Consider the following 17,960-nt stretch of genomic DNA (forward strand, 5'->3'; position numbering starts at 1 on the left):
TCAGTAGATTTATTTCATTTATCTTTATCACACTATGCTATTGTATGTTTTACCAAAAGAACGTCTACCAAAAGTCTTGAGCAGCATGACTACCTTACTTGAACTTTTAACTGTAAAAATATATAGAAGAAGAAAAGTGTATTCCTCAGTGTATTGTAAGGAAGGGTATTTATAACCAGTCACTGGAAATGGGATCCCAAACCACATACATGGAAGGAAGGGAGGAAGGAAAGAAGGAAGAAAGGGAGGGAGGGAGAGAAAGAGAAGATGGAGGGGGGAAGGGGAGAGAGGGAGGGGAGAGGAGAAGAAAAGAAAAAAACAAGCAAGCAAGCTGAGGAATGTGTACGTGTAGTCCTCATCATAAAAGGATTTGATACAGCAAGCTGAGGAGTAGGCAAGAGATTGGAACTGGATGAAAACAAAAGATATCATAATGGGCCTTTAGGAAAGAGGATTAAGTGAAGTATTCTCAGCTATATCGGTTTTAACTATTGTATAAAATTTTCTTTCCTTCATATTCCTAGCATTAAAACGTTACTGAAATTATTAAGTTTTACTAAATTACTAAACATATTACTGAATAGGAGCTTCCTTCTTATTGTCTCAATCTTTCCTCCTATGAGTATTGCCATACAGAAAAGTTTTTCTGAGTGTTTTTTAAAAAACACATTGTAAGTCACTTATAGCAATCTGAAAGAACAGAACACTTTAAGGAAACTCTTGGAACTGTTTTTAAGTTCTGTAAGTGTGCCAGCCACCTCATGATTCTGGGCACTTGTTAGTGGATTTACTTTGCCATTATATCCAAGTGATATGGGTGGGAGTAAATTGTCAGGTTTACGGGAGAGAGATGCCTTCATCACCAATAAACATCAAGATCAAACCCAAAGTAGGTCAGTGACACACTTTTAAGCCTCATCAAGTCACCTGTTTAGGTTCTGTTTTTCCCAGAACCATAGTGACTTTTTCATCACTAGTTTGTGATGAAACTCATTATGGTGTCACTGTACCAAAATACTTAAAACCAGGGATGTGAGCTGGTACCAAGCATCCCAAAGAGGTAAACAGTGGCTACTTAAAAGAAGCAGCATTTGCATCTGAATCTCTTCTTCACTGGAGTAAACCTGAGATGAACCCACTTTCTTGGCCCACTGTAATATTAGGCTCATTTAGTATAAGATGTAATTTTTCTTTTGTTGTTTGTTATGTTTTAAATAACATTTAAAACACATTTTGTAAAAGTAATATACTTGGTATAAAATTCAAACAGTAAAAAGGAAATAAAATGAAAATTAAGTCTCTCCCATCTTTGACCCCCCAGTTCCTCAAAAGCAACCACTGTTTCTATTATCTTTTGAATCTGTCAGAGATACTCATTGCGCACACACACACTCTTATACATTTATATGTATAAAATAAATATATTTGTTATTTATTTCTATATATAAACTCTAGTTTATTATGCAACCTGTATTGCATCTTGTATATGTAAAAATCCATTTTACTGTGGAAAACATACACATATACAGAGAAGGGCTTAAAATACTTAAAAGCACAGTTTAACCGAATCATATAAAGGAAAAACTTATCACCCAGGTTAAGAAATAGAACCCCAGAACTGCAGAAACACCTTCCTGTTTCCACATGCCCCTTTCTCATCACCACCTTTAGAGTAGAGGTAACCACTGTCCTGGCTTTCATGGAAATTACATTCTTGCTTTTCTTTAAAGTTTTACTTTGTAAGTCTTGACCTATGAATAAAAGAATTTCCGGTATGGGGTCTTCACAAAAAGGGCTGCTAGAATAATGTTTTTGTACTGCAAGCAAGTACCTGTTGGTGAGTTTCTTTAGGTTATACAAATAGGAATGGAATTGCTGTGTCATATGTCATGCATATCTCTGTCTTTACTGTATAATGCCAGAGTGTTGTCCAATTTACATGCCCACATTAGTTTTTAAGAGTTTTCAAAATCAATAGCGACACTTGGTATTGTCAGATTTTTAGCTAATTTTGTGGATATGTAATAGTATCACGTTGTGCTTTTAATCTGTATTCCCCTGATTACTGATGAGATTATCTTTTCAGATGTTAATCGGCCTTTTGAATTTCTTCTTTTGTGAAGTGCCTGTTGAGGTTTTTTGCCCATTTATCCACTTGTCTGTTGTTTTCTTAATGACTTTAGTAGGAGTTCTTTGTATATGGGAATACTAGTACTTTGTTTAGTTATACATGTTGCAAATGCCTTCTCCTCCTCTGTGGCTTACATTTCATATTCTATCTAGTGTCTTTTGATATGCTGAAGAAGTTCTTAATACAGTCAAATTTATCAGCATCTCCCTTTCTCATAAATGATTTTTTAAAAAGAAATCTCCACCCTACCCCAAGTTCATGAAAATATTCTTCTATATTATCCTCTAAAAATTTTGTATTGTTTTGCTGAAAGAGATTTTAGGTCTATAATCCATCTGTAGAAAATGATGCTACAGAGGGGTCCAGTTTCATATTTTTTCACCCATGGATACCCAGTTTTTCTAGTACCTTTTATTGAAAGGACCATTGTTACCCTACTGCTCTGAATGTTGTCATAAGTTAAGTATCCATATATGTGTGGGTCTATTTCTGGGCTCTCTATTCTATGTTCTGTTTGTCCATCTATGCATCTATTCACACTGTTTTAATTACTATAGCTCTATTACAAGCCTTTATATCTGATAGAACAAGATATTCTACGTGTTTATTCTTCAAGAGTGTTATGGTTCTTTTTGGTCTTTTGTATTTCCATGTCTTAGTCTGTTCAGACTGCTATAACAAAATACCACAGACTGGGTAGCTTACAAACAGAAATTTATTTCTCCCAGTTCTAGATGCTAGAAGTCCAAGATCAGGAGGCCACCACGGTCAGGCGAGGGCCCTCTTCCAGGTTGCAGACTTCTTGTTGTATCCACATGTGGCAAATGAGTGAACTAGCCCTCTGGGGCCTCTTTTATAAGGGTACTAATCCGATTCATGAGGGCTCTGCTCTTATGACCTAATCACTTCCCAAAGACCCCCACTGGCTACTACCACCACCTTGGACATTAGGTTTTCCACTTATGAATTTTGGGGGGAGACAAAGATTTAGACCATAACACAATATAAATTTTAGAATTAGGTTATTGAAATGACTACAATACAGCCTATTGAGTTTTTGATGGGTATGATATTGAATCATATACATCAAATTAGAGGGAATTGACAATTTTGAAAAAGAAGAACAAAGCTAGAGGACTTACAGTACCTGATCTCAAGACTTAGTAAGACGCTATAGTAATCAAGACAATGCAGTGTCGATTTGGATAGACATAGAGATCAATGATACAGAATAGAGTCCAGAAATAGTACCACACATATATGGTCAATTGATTTTCAACAAAGATGCAAAGGTAATTCAATGGAGGAATGATAGTCTTTCCAACAAATGGTACTGGAACAATTCGACATCTATATGCAAAAAAAAAAAAAAAAAAAAAAATAGAACCCCAAAACCCATGCTTCACATACTATACAAAAGTAATAACTCAGAATGAATCATAGATTTAAATGTAAAATCTAAAATTCTAAGACTTCTAGAAGAAGATGTAGGAGAAAGTCTTTAAAAGGCTGAAGTGACCTTAGATTAGCACAGATTTCTTGGATCACAGAAAGTACATACCACAGAAGAAAAATTGACAAATTGTCTTGAAATTTAAAGCTCTGGTCTTCAAAATACAATGTTAGTAAAATAAAAAGATGGATGGCAAATAAGCGCATGAATAGACAGTCCAAGTTATTAGTCATAAGGGAAGCACAAAATTGCAGTGAGATACCAGTTCACACATTTTAGAATGGTTGTAATTTAGAAAAACTGACACTACCAAGTACTAGTGGGTGTGCAAAGTAAGTGGAACTCCCATTGCTGATGGGAATGTAAATTGGTATTATCACTTTAGAAAACCGGCAGTGTATTAATTATCAATTGCCACATAAATTATGTACACTTAGCTGTTTAAAACAACACATGTGTGATATCAGAGTTTCTATGACTCAAGATTCTGGGCTAAGCTTTACTGAGTCCTCTGTTTAGGGTCTCTAACAAGACTGCAGTCAAGGTGTCATTCATGCTTGGAGTCTCATCTGAGGCTCAAATGGGGAAAGATCTGATTTCAAGCTCATGTGGTTGTTGGCCGGATTTAGTTCCTTATGGGCCATCAGATTGAGAGCCTCAGTTCATTGTTGGCTGTTGGTTGCCCTCAGTTTCTTGCTAATGGGCTAATTCATATGACATCTTACTTCATCAGAACCAAGAAGAAAGAGAATAAATAGAGGAAGTCTCCTAGCAAGACGAAAGTTAAAATTTTATGTAATATAATCATGGAAGTGACATCCTATCACTTTTGCCGTATTCTGTTGGTTAGAAGCAGGTCCCACCTACACTCAAGGGAATCGTATTACACAGGGCATAAATACTAGGAGGCTGGGATAATTGCGGGTATCTTAGAGTCTGTCTACCAGAGGTATCTTCTTATAAAGTTATATTTTACATTTATCATATAACCCTGCAATCCCATGCCTAGGTATTTACTCAAGAGAAAATAAAACATATGTCCATACAAAGATCTGCACATGAGTGTTTATTGCAGCTTTATTAAAAATTGTCCCAAACTGGAAAAGACCCAAATATCCACCAGCTGGTGAATGGGTAACTAAATCATGGTATAGCCACAGAGTGGAACACTATTCCATGAAAAAAAAGGAACTGTTGACACATTTAACAACATAGATGGATCTCCAGAACCTTATCCTTTAGTGAAAGAAACCAGACACAAAAGGCTACCTACTGTATACTTCCGTTTATATTATATTCTTCTCTAAAAGGTAAAGCTATAGGGAAAGAAAACAGATCAGTGGTGCTTGAGATGGGGATTGGGAGAGGACTGACAACAAAGGAGGGAACTTTTCAGGGGTAATGGAAATATCCTATATGTTGATTTTGGTGGTGGTGATCCAACATATACATTTGTCAAAACTCATAAAACTGTACACCTAAAAAGGATGATTTTTACTGTGTGTAGATTATACCTCAGTAGATCTGACTTAAAAATAAGTCTGTAGTACTCAAGGATTTTTCTTTAGAAGGCACCAGAGTTTGAGGTTTGGCTAGTGGGTGTATTTTATTTTGCTAACGAAGTTATGAAAATTAAAAACTTAAATGTTTGGGGGGCTTCCCTGGTGGCGCAGTGGTTGGGAGTCTGCCTGCTGATGCAGGGGACACGGGTTCGAGCCCTGGTCTGGGAAGATCCCACATGCCACGGAGCGACTAGGCCCGTGAGCCACAACTACTGAGCCTGCGTGTCTGGAGCCTGTGCTCCGCAACAAGAGAGGCTGCGACAGTGAAAGGCCCACGCACCGCGATAATGAGTGGCCCCCGCTCGCCGCAACTAGAGAAAGCCCTCGTACAGAAACGAAGACCCAACACAGCCATAAATAAATAAATAAATAAATAAATTTATTAAAAAAAAAAAAAAACTTAAATGTTTGTTTCTCTTTCTGAATGCTGATTTCTCCTCTATGGCAAGAATGCCTTCTCAATTTATGGACTATTTATTGAACTGATTGAACATTCAGCTCTTCCTGTGCCATATTTTGAATATTGACTACAAATGCATAAATACATGAAACTTAAAAAGAGAAATTAAAACCGAGGGGGATTAACCAAGATGGCGGAGTAGAAGGACGTGCTCTCACTCCCTCTTGCGAGAACACCAGAATCACAACTGGCTGCTGGACAATCATCGACAGGAAGACACTGGACTTCACCAAGGAGGATACCCCACGTCCAAGGACAGAGGAGAAGCCACAGTGAGACGGTAGGAGGGGCGCAATCAGAGTAAAATCAAATCCCATAACTGCTGGGTGGGTGACTCACAGACTGGCGAACACTTATACCACAGAAGTCCACCCACTGGAGTGAAGTTTCTGAGCCCAACGTCAGGCTTCCCAACCTGGGGATCTGGCAACGGGAGGAGGAATTCATAGAGAATCAGACTTTGAAGCCTAGTGGGAATTGATTGTAGGACTTCGACAGGACTGGGGGAAACAGAGACCCCACTCTTGGAGGGCGCACACGGAATAGTGTGCGCATCGGGACCCAGGGGAAGGAGCAGTAACCCCATAGGAGACTGAACCAGACCTACCTGCTAGTGTTGGAGGGTCTTCTGCAGAGGCGGGGGCTGGCTCTGTTTCACCGTGGGGGCAAGGACACTGGCAGCGGAGGTTCTGGGAAGTACTCCTTGGCGTGAGCCCTCCCAGAGTCTGTCATTAGCCCCACCAAAGAGCCCAGGTAGGCTCCAGTGTTGGGTTGCCTCAAGCAAAACAACCAACAGGGAGGGAACCCAGCCCCACCCATCAACAGTCAAGTGGATTAAAGTTTTACGGAGCTCTGACCGCCACAGCAACAGTCAGCTCTACCCACCACCAGAGCCTCCCATCAAGCCTCTTAGATAGCCTCAACCACCAGAGGGCAGACAGCAGAAGCAAGAAAAACTACAATCCTGCAGCCTGTGGAACAAAAACCACATTTACAGAAAGATAGACAAGATGAAAAGGCAGAGGGCTATATACCAGATGGAGGAACAAGAAAAAAACCCAGAAAAACAACTAAATGAAGTGGAGATAGGCAACCTTCCAGAAAAAGAATTCAGAATAATGATAGTGAAGATGATCCAGGACCTCAGAATAAGAATGGAGGCAAAGATTGAGAAGATGCAAGAAATGATTAACAAAGACCTAGAAGAATTAAAGAACAAACAAAGAGAGATGACCAATACAATAACTGAAATGAAAACTACACTAGAAGGAATCAATAGCAGAATAACTTAGGCAGAAGAACGGATAAGTGACCTGGAAGACAGAATGGTGGAATTCACTGCTGCGGAACAGACTAAAGAAAAAAGAATGAAAAGACATGAAGACAGCCTAAGAGACCTCTGGGACAACATTAAACGCAACAACATTCGCATTGTAGGGGTCCCAGAAGGAGAAGAGAGAGAGAAAGGACCAGAGAAAATATTTGAAGAGATTATAGTCGAAAACTTCCCTAACGTGGGAAAGGAAATAGCCACCCAAGTCCAGGAAGCGCAGAGAGTCCCATACAGGATAAACCCAAGGAGAAACACGCCGAGACACATAGTAATCACATTGGCAAAAATTAAAGACAAAGAAAAATTATTGAAAGCAGCAAGGGAAAAACAACAAATAACATAAAAGGGAACTCCCATAAGGTTAATAGCTGATTTCTCAGCAGAAACTCTACAAGCCAGAAGGGAGTGGCATGATATACTTAAAGTGATGAAAGGGAAGAACCTACAACCAAGATTACTCTACCCGGCAAGGATCTCATTTAGATTTGATGGAGAAATCAAAAGCTTTACAGACAAGCAAAAGCTAAGAGAATTCAGCACCACCAAACCAGCTCTACAACAAATGCTTAAAGGAACTTCTCTAAGTGGGAAACACAAGAGAAGAAAAGGAACTACAAAAACAAACCCAAAACAATTAAGAAAATGGTCATAGGAACATACATATTGATAATTACCTTAAACGTGAATGGATTAAATGCTCCAACCAAAAGACACAGGCTTGCTGAATGGATGCAAAAGCAAGACCCATATATATGCTGTCTACAAGAGACCCACTTTAGAGCTAGGGACACATACAGACTGAAAGTGAGGGGATGGAAAAAGATATTCCATGCAAATGGAAATCAAAAGAAAGCTGGAGTAGCTATACTCATATCAGATAAAATAGACTTTAAAATAAAGAATGTTACAAGAGAAAGGAAGGACACTACATAATGATCAAGGGATCAATCCAAGAAGAAGATATAACAATTATAAATATATATGCACCCAACATAGGAGCACCTCAATGCATAAGGCAACTGCTAACAGCTATAAAAGAGGAAATCGACAGTAACACAATAATAGTGGGGGACTTTAACACCTCACTTACACCAATGGACAGATCATCCAAAATGAAAATAAATAAACAGAAGCTTAAGATGACACAATAGACCAGATAGATTTAATTGATATTTATAGGACATTCCATCCAAAAACAGCAGATTACACGTTCTTCTCAAGTGCGCACGGAACATTCTCCAGGATAGATCACATCTTGGGTCACAAATCAAGCCTCAGTAAATTTAAGAAAATTGAAATCATATCAAGCATCTTTTCTGACCACAACGCTATGAGATTAGAAATGAATTACAGGGAAAAAAACGTAAAAAACACAAACACATGGAGGCTAAACAATACGTTACTAAATAACCAAGAGATCACTGAAGAAATCAAAGAGGAAATCAAAAAATACCTAGAGACAAATGACAGTGAAAACACGACGACCCAAAACCTATGGGATGCAGCAAAAGCAGTTCTAAGAGGGAAGTTTATAGCTATACAAGCCTACCTAAAGAAACAAGAAAAATCTCAAGTAAACAGTCTAACCTTACACCTAAAGAAACTAGAGAAAGAAGAACAAACAAAACGTAAAGTTAGCAGAAGGAAAGAAATCATAAAGATCAGAGTGGAAGTAAATGAAATAGAATCAAAGAAAACAGTAGTAAAGATCAATAAAACTAAAAGCTGGTTCTTTGAGAAGATAAACAAAATTGATAAGCCATTAGCCAGACTCATCAAGAAAAAGAGGGAGAGGACTCAAATCAATAAAATCGGAAATGAAAAAGGAGAAGTTACAACAGACACCGCAGAAATACGAAGCATCCTAAGAGACTACTACAAGCAACTTTATGCCAATAAAATGGACAACCTGGAAGAAATGGACAAATTCTTAGAAAGGTATAACCTTCCAAGACTGAACCAGGAAGAAACAGAAAATATGAACAGACCAATCACAAGTAATGAAATTGAAACTGTGATTAAAAATCTTCCAACAAACAAAAGTCCAGGACCAGATGGCTTCACAGGTGAATTCTATCAAACATTTAGAGAAGAGCTAACACCTATCCTTCTCAAACTCTTCCAAAAAATTGCAGAGGAAGGAACACTCCCAAGCTTATTCTGTGAGGCCACCATCACCCTGATACCAAAACCAGACAAAGACACTACAAAAAAAGAAAATTACAGACCAATATCACTGATGAATATAGATGCAAAAATCCTCAACCAAATACTAGCAAACAGAATCCAACAACACATTAAAAGGATCATACACCACGATCAAGTGGGATTTGTCCCAGGGATGCAAGGATTCTTCAATATACGCAAATCAATCAATGTGATACACCATATTAACAAACTGAAGAATAAAAACCATATGATCATCTCAATAGATGCAGAAAAAGCTTTTGACAAAATTCAACACCCATTTATGATAAAAACTCTCCAGAAAGTGGGCATAGAGGGAACCTACCTCAACATACTAAAGGCCATATATGACAAACCCACAGCAAACATCATTCTCAATGGTGAAAAACTGAAAGCATTTCCTCTAAGATCAGGAACGAGACAAGAATGTCCACTCTCACCACTATTATTCAACATAGTTCTGGAAGTCCTAGCCACGGCAATCAGAGAAGAAAAAGAAATAAAAGGAATACAAATTGGAAAAGAAGAAGTAAAACTGTCACTGTTTGCAGATGACATGATACTCTACATAGAGAATCCTAAAACTGCCACCAGAAAACTGCTAGAGCTAATTAATGAATATGGTAAAGTTGCAGGATACAAAATGAATGCACAGAAATGTCTTGCATTCCTATACACTAATGATGAAAAATCTGAAAGAGAAATTATGGAAACACTCCTATTTACCATTTCAACAAAAAGAATAAAATACCTAGGAATAAACCTACCTAGGGAGACAAAAGACCTGTATGCAGAAAACTATAAGACACTGATGAAAGAAATTAAAGATGATACAAACAGATGGAGAGATATACCATGTTCTTGCATTGGAAGAATCAACATTGTGAAAATGACTGTACTACCCAAAGCAATCTACAGATTCAATGCATTCCCTATCAAATTACCAATGGCATTTTTTACGGAGCTAGAACAAATAATCTTAAAATTTGTATGGAGACACAAAAGACCCCGAATAGCCAAAGCAGTCTTGAGGGAAAGAAACGGAGCTGGAGGAATCAGACTCCCTGACTTCAGACTATACTACAAAGCTACAGTAATCAAGACAACATGGTACTGGCACAAAAACAGAAACATAGATCAATGGAACAAGATAGAAAGCCCAGAGATAAACCCACGCACCTATGGTCAACTAATCTATGACAAAGGAGGCAAAGATATACAATGGAGAAAAGACAGTCTCTTCAATAAGTGGTGCTGGGAAAACTGGACAGCTACATGTAAAAGAATGAAATTAGAATACTCCCTAACACCATATACAAAAATAAACTCAAAATGGATTAGAGACCTAAATGTAAGACTGGACACTATAAAACTCTTAGAGGAAAACATAGGAAGAACACTCTTTGACATAAATCACAGCAAGATCTTTTTTGATCCACCTCCTAGAGTAATGGAAATAAAAACAAAAATAAACAAATGGGACCTAATGAAACTTCAAAGCTTTTGCACAGCAAAGGAAACCATAAACAAGACGAAAAGCAACCCTCAGAATGGGAGAAAATATTTGCAAACGAATCAATGGACAAAGGATTAATCTCCAAAATATATAAACAGCTCATTCAGCTCAATATTAAAGAAACAAACACCCCAATCCAAAACTGGGCAGAAGATCTAAATAGACATTTTTCCAAAGAAGACATACAGATGGCCACGAAGCACATGAAAAGATGCTCAACATCACTAATTATTAGAGAAATGCAAATCAAAACAACAATAAGGTATCACCTCACACCAGTTAGAATGGACATCATCAGAAAATCTACAAACAACAAATGCTGGAGAGGGTGTGGAGAAAAGGGACCCCTCTTGCACTGTTGGTGGGAATGTAAATTGATACAGCTACTATGGAGAACAATATGGAGGTTCCTTAAAAAACTAAAAATAGAATTACCATATGACCCAGCAATCCCACTACTGGGCATATACCCAGAGAAAACCGTAATTCAAAAAGACACATGCACCCGAATGTTCATTGCAGCACTATTTACAATAGCCAGGTCATGCAAGCAACCTAAATGCCCGTCAACAGACGAATGGATAAAGAAGTTGTGGTACATATATACAATGGAATATTACTCAGCCATAAAAAGGAACAAAATTGAGTCATTTGTTGAGACGTGGATGGATCTAGAGACTGTCATACAGAGTGAAGTAAGTCAGAAAGAGAAAAACAAATATCGTATATTAACGCATGTATGTGGAACCTAGAAAAATGGTACAGATGAGCCGGTTTGCAGGGCAGAAGTTGAGACACAGATGTAGAGAACAGACATATGGACACCAAGGGTGGAAAACTGCAGTGGGGTGGGGATGGTGGTGTGCTGAATTGGGCGATTGGGATTGACATGTATACACTGATGTGTATAAAATTGATGACTAATAAGAACCTGCAGTATAAACAAACAAACAAAACAACTAATACTAAACTTTCATTGGGTTATTTGTATGGAAATATGTTAATATAAATGTTTCAGACATTACATGAAATTTCTAAAAATCTTATATGTTCTGGTATAATGTTATAAGTCATAATCCTAGTTATTACTTTAAAATGTATATCTCAGAAATAACGAATTTTCTTGCCAACTGCATTATTATGAACTTTCATCAAATCTTCAACCATGGTCATTTTTAAGTCTTTTGTCATTTACAGACAGTTCTAGGTGTACTCTGATGCTTTTGCAAATATGTTCCTATAAAAGGGTTTCATCTTCAAGAAATTCATGGAAAAGACTCTGACAAGTACAGGTTTCAGGTAACTGACTGTACTGCTGAACTGAATGAATAAGCATTTTCAGAACTCTAATGAAAAACTGATGAACTCATAAAAGTGCTAACAAAAGATCAAGATAAAAAAAAATTAATTACATGGGACTGAGTGAACTGATGAGGATGAGTATAATTTTTGTGACTTTCTGTTTGAATTAAAAAAAAAAAATCCCACAAGGACTCAGAGGCAAAGAATATACAAATCAATTTTCACTGCAAAGTAAAGGAGCTGTTACAGTGGAGGATTACTGGACTGAATGTCAATATTATGACATAGTATGAGTGTGTTTCATGTTTGGTAATTGCAATCATTGTTGCTTTTGTTGTGGTCATCCATGTACAATGCTTGGTGTCAGTCTATTTATCTCTTGTAAAAATAAAATACAGTGTGTGTGTGTGGGAAAAAAAAAATTAAAACCATCATTCTTAACACACAAAAGCCTAATGGGGATCAGTACTTTCACTTGCTTAATGGACAATACAAGAAGTATAAAGGATTTTAACTCCATTTACCCTCTTCTGACCTAAGTGCTACTGTTGTGTTTTTAAATTCTATGTATTTTAAAAACCTACACAGCTATTTTTTATATGATCAGTATTCATTTATTTATTATTATTATTAAGAAGTAATTGACATATAACATTGTTAGTTTTAGGTGTGCAACATAATGATTTCATATATGGGTATATTGCAGAATGACTGCCAAGGTAAGTTTAGTTAAAATCCATTACCACGCATTGTTACAGTTTTTTGTCTTGTGTAAGAACTTTTAAGATCTACTATCTTAGCAATTTTAAAATTTACAATACAGTATTGTTAACAGAACTATAGTCACCATGCTATACATTACACCCCTGGGACTTAATTGTCTTCTAACTGGAAGATTGTACCTTTTGACCACCTTCACTCATTCCACCCACTCCCCCAGCCTCTAGCAACCACCAATCTGTTTGCTATATCTTTAAGTTTGGTTTTTTGATTCCACATATAAGTAGGATCTTATGATATTTGTCCTTCTTTTACTTATTTTACTTAGTATAATGCCCTAAAGGTTACCATCCATGTTGTTGCAAATAGCAGGATTTCCTACTTTCTTATAGCTGAATAATATTCCATCATATATATACATAACATTTTTGCTATCCATTCATCCATCCGTTGATGGACATTTAGATTGTTTTCATGTCTTGGCTATTGTAAATAATGTTGCAGTGAATATGGGGTGCAGATATCTTTTTGAGATAGTGATTTCACTTCCTTTGGATAAATACCTAGAACTGGAATTGCTGAATCATATGGTAGTTATATTTTTAATTTTTTGAGGAACTTCTATACTGTTTTCCATAGTGGCTGCACCAATTTTTAAAAAAATTTTATTGGAGTATAGTTGATTTACAATGTGTGTTAGTTTCAGGTGTAAGGCAAAGTGATTCAGTTATACATATACACATTCTTTTTCAGATTCTTTTCTCATATAGGTTATCACAGAATATTGAGTAGGGTTCCCTGTGATACACAGTAAGTCCTGTTGATTATCTGTCTTATATATAGTAGTGTGTGTGTGTTAATCCCAAACTCCTGATTTTACCCTCCCCCCACATTTCCCCTTTGGTAACTTTGTTTTCGATATCTGAAAGTCTGTTTCTGTTTCGTAAATAAGTTCATTTGTATCATTTTTAAAAATTAGATTCCACATATGAGTGATGTCCTATGATATTTGTCTTTCTCTGTCTGACTTACTTAGCATGATAACCTCTAGGTCCAATCATGTTGCTACGAATGGCATTATTTCATTCTTTTTTATGGCTGAGTAATATTCCATTGTATATATGTACCACATCTTCTTTATCCATTCCTCTGTCAGTGGACATTTAGGTTGCTTCCATGTCTTGGCTATTGTAAATAATGCTGCAATAAGCACTGAGGTGCATATATCATTTCTACTTATAGTTTTCTCCAGATATATGCCCAGGAGTGGGATTGCTGGATCATATGGTAGTTCTATTTTTAGGTTTTTAAGGAACCTCCATACTTTTCTCCATAATGGTTGTACCAATTTACATTCTCACTAACAATATAGGAAGGTTCCCTTTTCTCCACACCCTCTCCAGCATTTATTGTTTGTATACTTCTTGATGATGGCCACTCTGACCAGTGTGAGGTGATACCTCTTTGTAGTTTTGATTTGCATTTCTCTGATACTGATGTTGAGCATCTTTTCATGTGCTTTTTGGCCATCTGTATGTCTTCTTTGGAGAAATGTCTATTTAGAGCTTCTGCCCATTTTCTGTTTAGGTTGTTTGGTTTTTTGACATAGAGCTGTGTGAGCTATTTGTATATTTTGGAAATAAATCCCTTGTCAGTCACTTCATCTGCAAATATTTTCTAACATTCTGTGTCTTGTCTTCTCGTTTGCTTATGGCTTCTTTCACTGTGCAGAACCTTTTAAGTTTAATTAGGTCCCTTTTGTTTATTTTGGTTTTATTTTCATCACTCCAGGAGGTGGGTCAGAAAAGATCTTGCTGCGATTTATGTCAGAGTGTTCTACCTATGTTTTCCTCTAAGAGTTTTATAGTGTCCAATTTACATTTAGGTCTTTAATCCACTTTGAGTTTATTATTGTGTATGGTGTTAGAGAATGTTCTAGTTTCATTCTTTTACATGTAGCTGTCCAGTTTTCCCAGCACCACTTATTGAAGAGACTGTCTTTTCTCCATTGTACATTCTGGCCTCCTTTGTAATAGATTAATTGACCATAGGTGTGTGGTTTTATTTCTCAGCTTTTTATCCTGTTCCATTGACGTATATTTCTGTTTTTGTGCCAGTACCATACTGTTTTGATGATTGTAGCTTTGTAGTATAGTCTGAAGTCAGGGAGCCTGATTCCTCCAGCTGTATTTTTCTTTCTCAAGATTGCTTTGGCTATTCGAGATCTTTTGTGTTTCCATACAAATTTTAAAATTCTTTTGTTTGGTTCTGTGAAAAATGCCATTGGTAATTTAATAAAGATTGCATTGAATCTGTAGATTGCCTTGAGTAGTGTAGTCATTTTGACAGTATTGATTCTTGCAATTCAAGAACATGGTATATCTCTTCATCTTTTGGTGTCATCCATTTCTTATCTTACAGTTTTCAGAGTACAGGTCTTTTGCCTCCTTAGGTAGGTTTATTCCTAGGTATTTTATTCTTTTTGATGCGATGGTAAATGGGATTGTTTCCTTAATTTGTCTTTATGATCTTTTGTTGTTGGTGTATAGTGAGGCAAGAGATATCTGTGTATTAATTTTGTATCCTGCAACCTTACGGAATTCATTGATGAGCTCTAGTAGTTTCTGGTAGCATCTTTAGGATTTTCTATATAGTATAGTATCATGTCATCTGCCAACAATGACAGTTTTACTTCTTTTCCAGTTTGGATTCCTTCTATTTCATTTTCTTCTCTGATTGCCATGGCAAGGACTTCCAAAACTATGTTGAATGAAAGTGGCAAGCGTGTGCATCCCTGTCTTGTTCCTCATCTTTGAGGAAATGCTTTCAGCTTTTCGCTGTTGAGTATGATATTAGCTGTGGGTTTGTCATATATGGCCTTTATTATGTTGAGGTAGATTCTCTCTATACCCACTTTCTGGAGAGTTTTTATCATAAATTGGTGTTGAATTTTGTCAAAAGCTTTTTCTGCATCTACTAAGATGATCATGTGGTTTTTCTTCTTCTATTTGTTAACGTGGTGTATCACACTGATTTGCAGATATTGAGGAGTCCTTGCATCCCTTGGGTAAATCCCACTTGATCATGGTGTATGATCCTTTTAATGTATTGTTGGATTCAGTTTGCTAGTATTTTGTTGAGGATTTTTGTGTGTATGTTCATCAGTGATATTGGCCTATAATTTTCTTTCTTTTTTTTTTGTGGTATCTTTGGTTTTGGTTATCAGGGTGATGGTGGCCTCATAGATTCAGTTTGGGAGTGTTCCTTCCTCTGCAATTTTTGGAAGAGTTTCAGAAGGATAGGTGTTAACTCTTCTCTAAATGTTTGATAGAATTCACCTGTGAAGCCATCGGGTCCTGGACCTTTTGTTTGTTGGGAGTTTTTTAATCACGGTTTCAATTTCAGTGCTTGTGAATGGTTTGTTCATATTTTCTATTTCTTCCTGGTTCAGTCTTGGAAGATTGTACCTTTCTAAGAATTTGTCCATTTCTTCTAGGTTGTCCATTTTATTGGCATATAGTTGCTTGTAGCAGTCTCTTATGATCCTGTGTATTTCTGTGGTGTCCATTGTAATTTCTCCTTTTCCGTTCTAATCTTATTGATCTGAATCCTCTCCCTTCTTTTCTTGATGAGCCTGGCTAAAGGTTTATGAATTTTGTTTATCTTCTTAAAGAACCAGCTTTTAGTTTCATTGATCTTTTCAGAAAAGGGACTGGACAGATGTGATGAGATAGATGTCATCTAGTGAATGACATTAGTTAAGGCTTTAAGTATAGAGGGAAAAGTACAGGGTGTGTTTGGAAGGTAGACTGGTGTTAGTGGAGCAGAGTTTCTGCAGATAAGCATAGTGGGAAGGGTACCCTGGAACAAATCTTGAGAGTTTTGAAAGCAGGTAATGAGTTAACACTTAAGTTTTTCACTTATCATGGAGGTATTATTATATTACCAATTTAAGTAGGATCAAATTTCTGCCAAAATAATAAACATAACAAACAAATATAAGTTGACTTTCACAAGAATGGCTAGTGTCTGCTGAGGCCAAATTTTTAGCATTCTTCTGTGTTAGTTATAAGGTAAGCCCTTTGAGTGCAATGAATTCATCTCAGAGTAAGAACCACACTTCCAAGTTAATGGATTTCCTTGCGCCACATTTAGTTAGCCTGAAAAATGATCTGTGTGAAGGATGTCATTGAAATAAAAGTGTTTTTTTTTACTTGAATTACCTTTATGAATAGTGATAACCCTTATATCAAGGGGGAAGAGCTGAAATAGTGTTTTACTGTCAGTCATACCTCTGCTTCATGGGCTGACAACTTGAAAACCTAACAACTGGTTTTTCCACTCTATGTGGCATTATGGCAAGGCAAAAAGTGGCCAGAATTATGCATTTACCTACATTTCTTTCACTGCTCATCAGTGTGATTAAGCAAAAGGATGAAGCAGTTTCAAACTTTGATCCTAAGAGTGAGTCAGCATCCATCATGTTCAGGGAAGTCTGTTGGGGAAATCAGAGTCCTAAGTTAATACACACCTTTTGGGAAATTTCATAAGCATAGGTAGCAACTTAGAAAGGTATGCAGGACTCTTACCATATATATCTAAAAACTATATTTGACTTCTACTTTCAGCTGAGATGGAGCAATAGAGACCAGATGTACCTTTCCCAGCTGAAACAACTAAAAAGACAAGACAAAATATATTAAAGAATGGTTTTTGAGACACTGGACACCACACAGTGAAGAACAGTGATCCCTGAGAGATGAGAAACAAATAAGGTAAGCCCTTTGATTATCCCACCCTACTGCCTTAAAGAGAGTTTCCAGGTTACAACTTAGGGTGAGGAACCTAGGTGGAATCCAGCAGACTCCCTGAGCTGAGGAGATAAAGGTGAGTCTGGGGAAAGCAACGCAGCTAGAATTTGCAGGACAGAGTACCAGAGAAGAGAGACCTCTGGAGATCTTCACAGGGTCCTCCATGATTATTCACAAACGTGCTGACCAGTGCATGCATGTTCGGAAACTACTTGAGGCTGAGAAAGAACCAGCCCAAAAGGTAAGAGGGAACAGCACCTGATGCACATACAGGGTCAGAAAAAGTTCATGGACCATTTGAGTAGAGTTCTCAGAAGTTTCCTTCTTCAGTAATGGGGAACAATTAGCCCTTGGTTAGTGTGCTGGTCCTGCCCAACAAAACTTAAAAATAAGATATGAAGGGGTCAAACTGTTTTTAAGTAGCTTAAGCACATCCCAGAATAAACTGGAAATTTATAGGAATACAAAAATATCCAGCACTCAAC

General features: G+C 37.1%; 1 long non-coding RNA gene across 1 annotated transcript in view; it reads left to right on the top strand.

Moving 5' to 3' along the window:
• Positions 1–17,960, top strand: part of LOC309617560 — a 164,291-nt gene that overhangs the window by 136,915 nt on the left and 9,416 nt on the right. The window contains exon 3 of the long non-coding RNA XR_014238038.1: positions 17,293–17,439. This is a non-coding gene — a long non-coding RNA (uncharacterized lncRNA). The remainder of the gene's footprint in view (positions 1–17,292; positions 17,440–17,960) is intronic.

Source organism: Balaenoptera borealis (assembly GCF_965194805.1).
Source record: "Balaenoptera borealis genome assembly, chromosome: 19".
Lineage (NCBI taxonomy): Eukaryota > Metazoa > Chordata > Mammalia > Artiodactyla > Balaenopteridae > Balaenoptera > Balaenoptera borealis.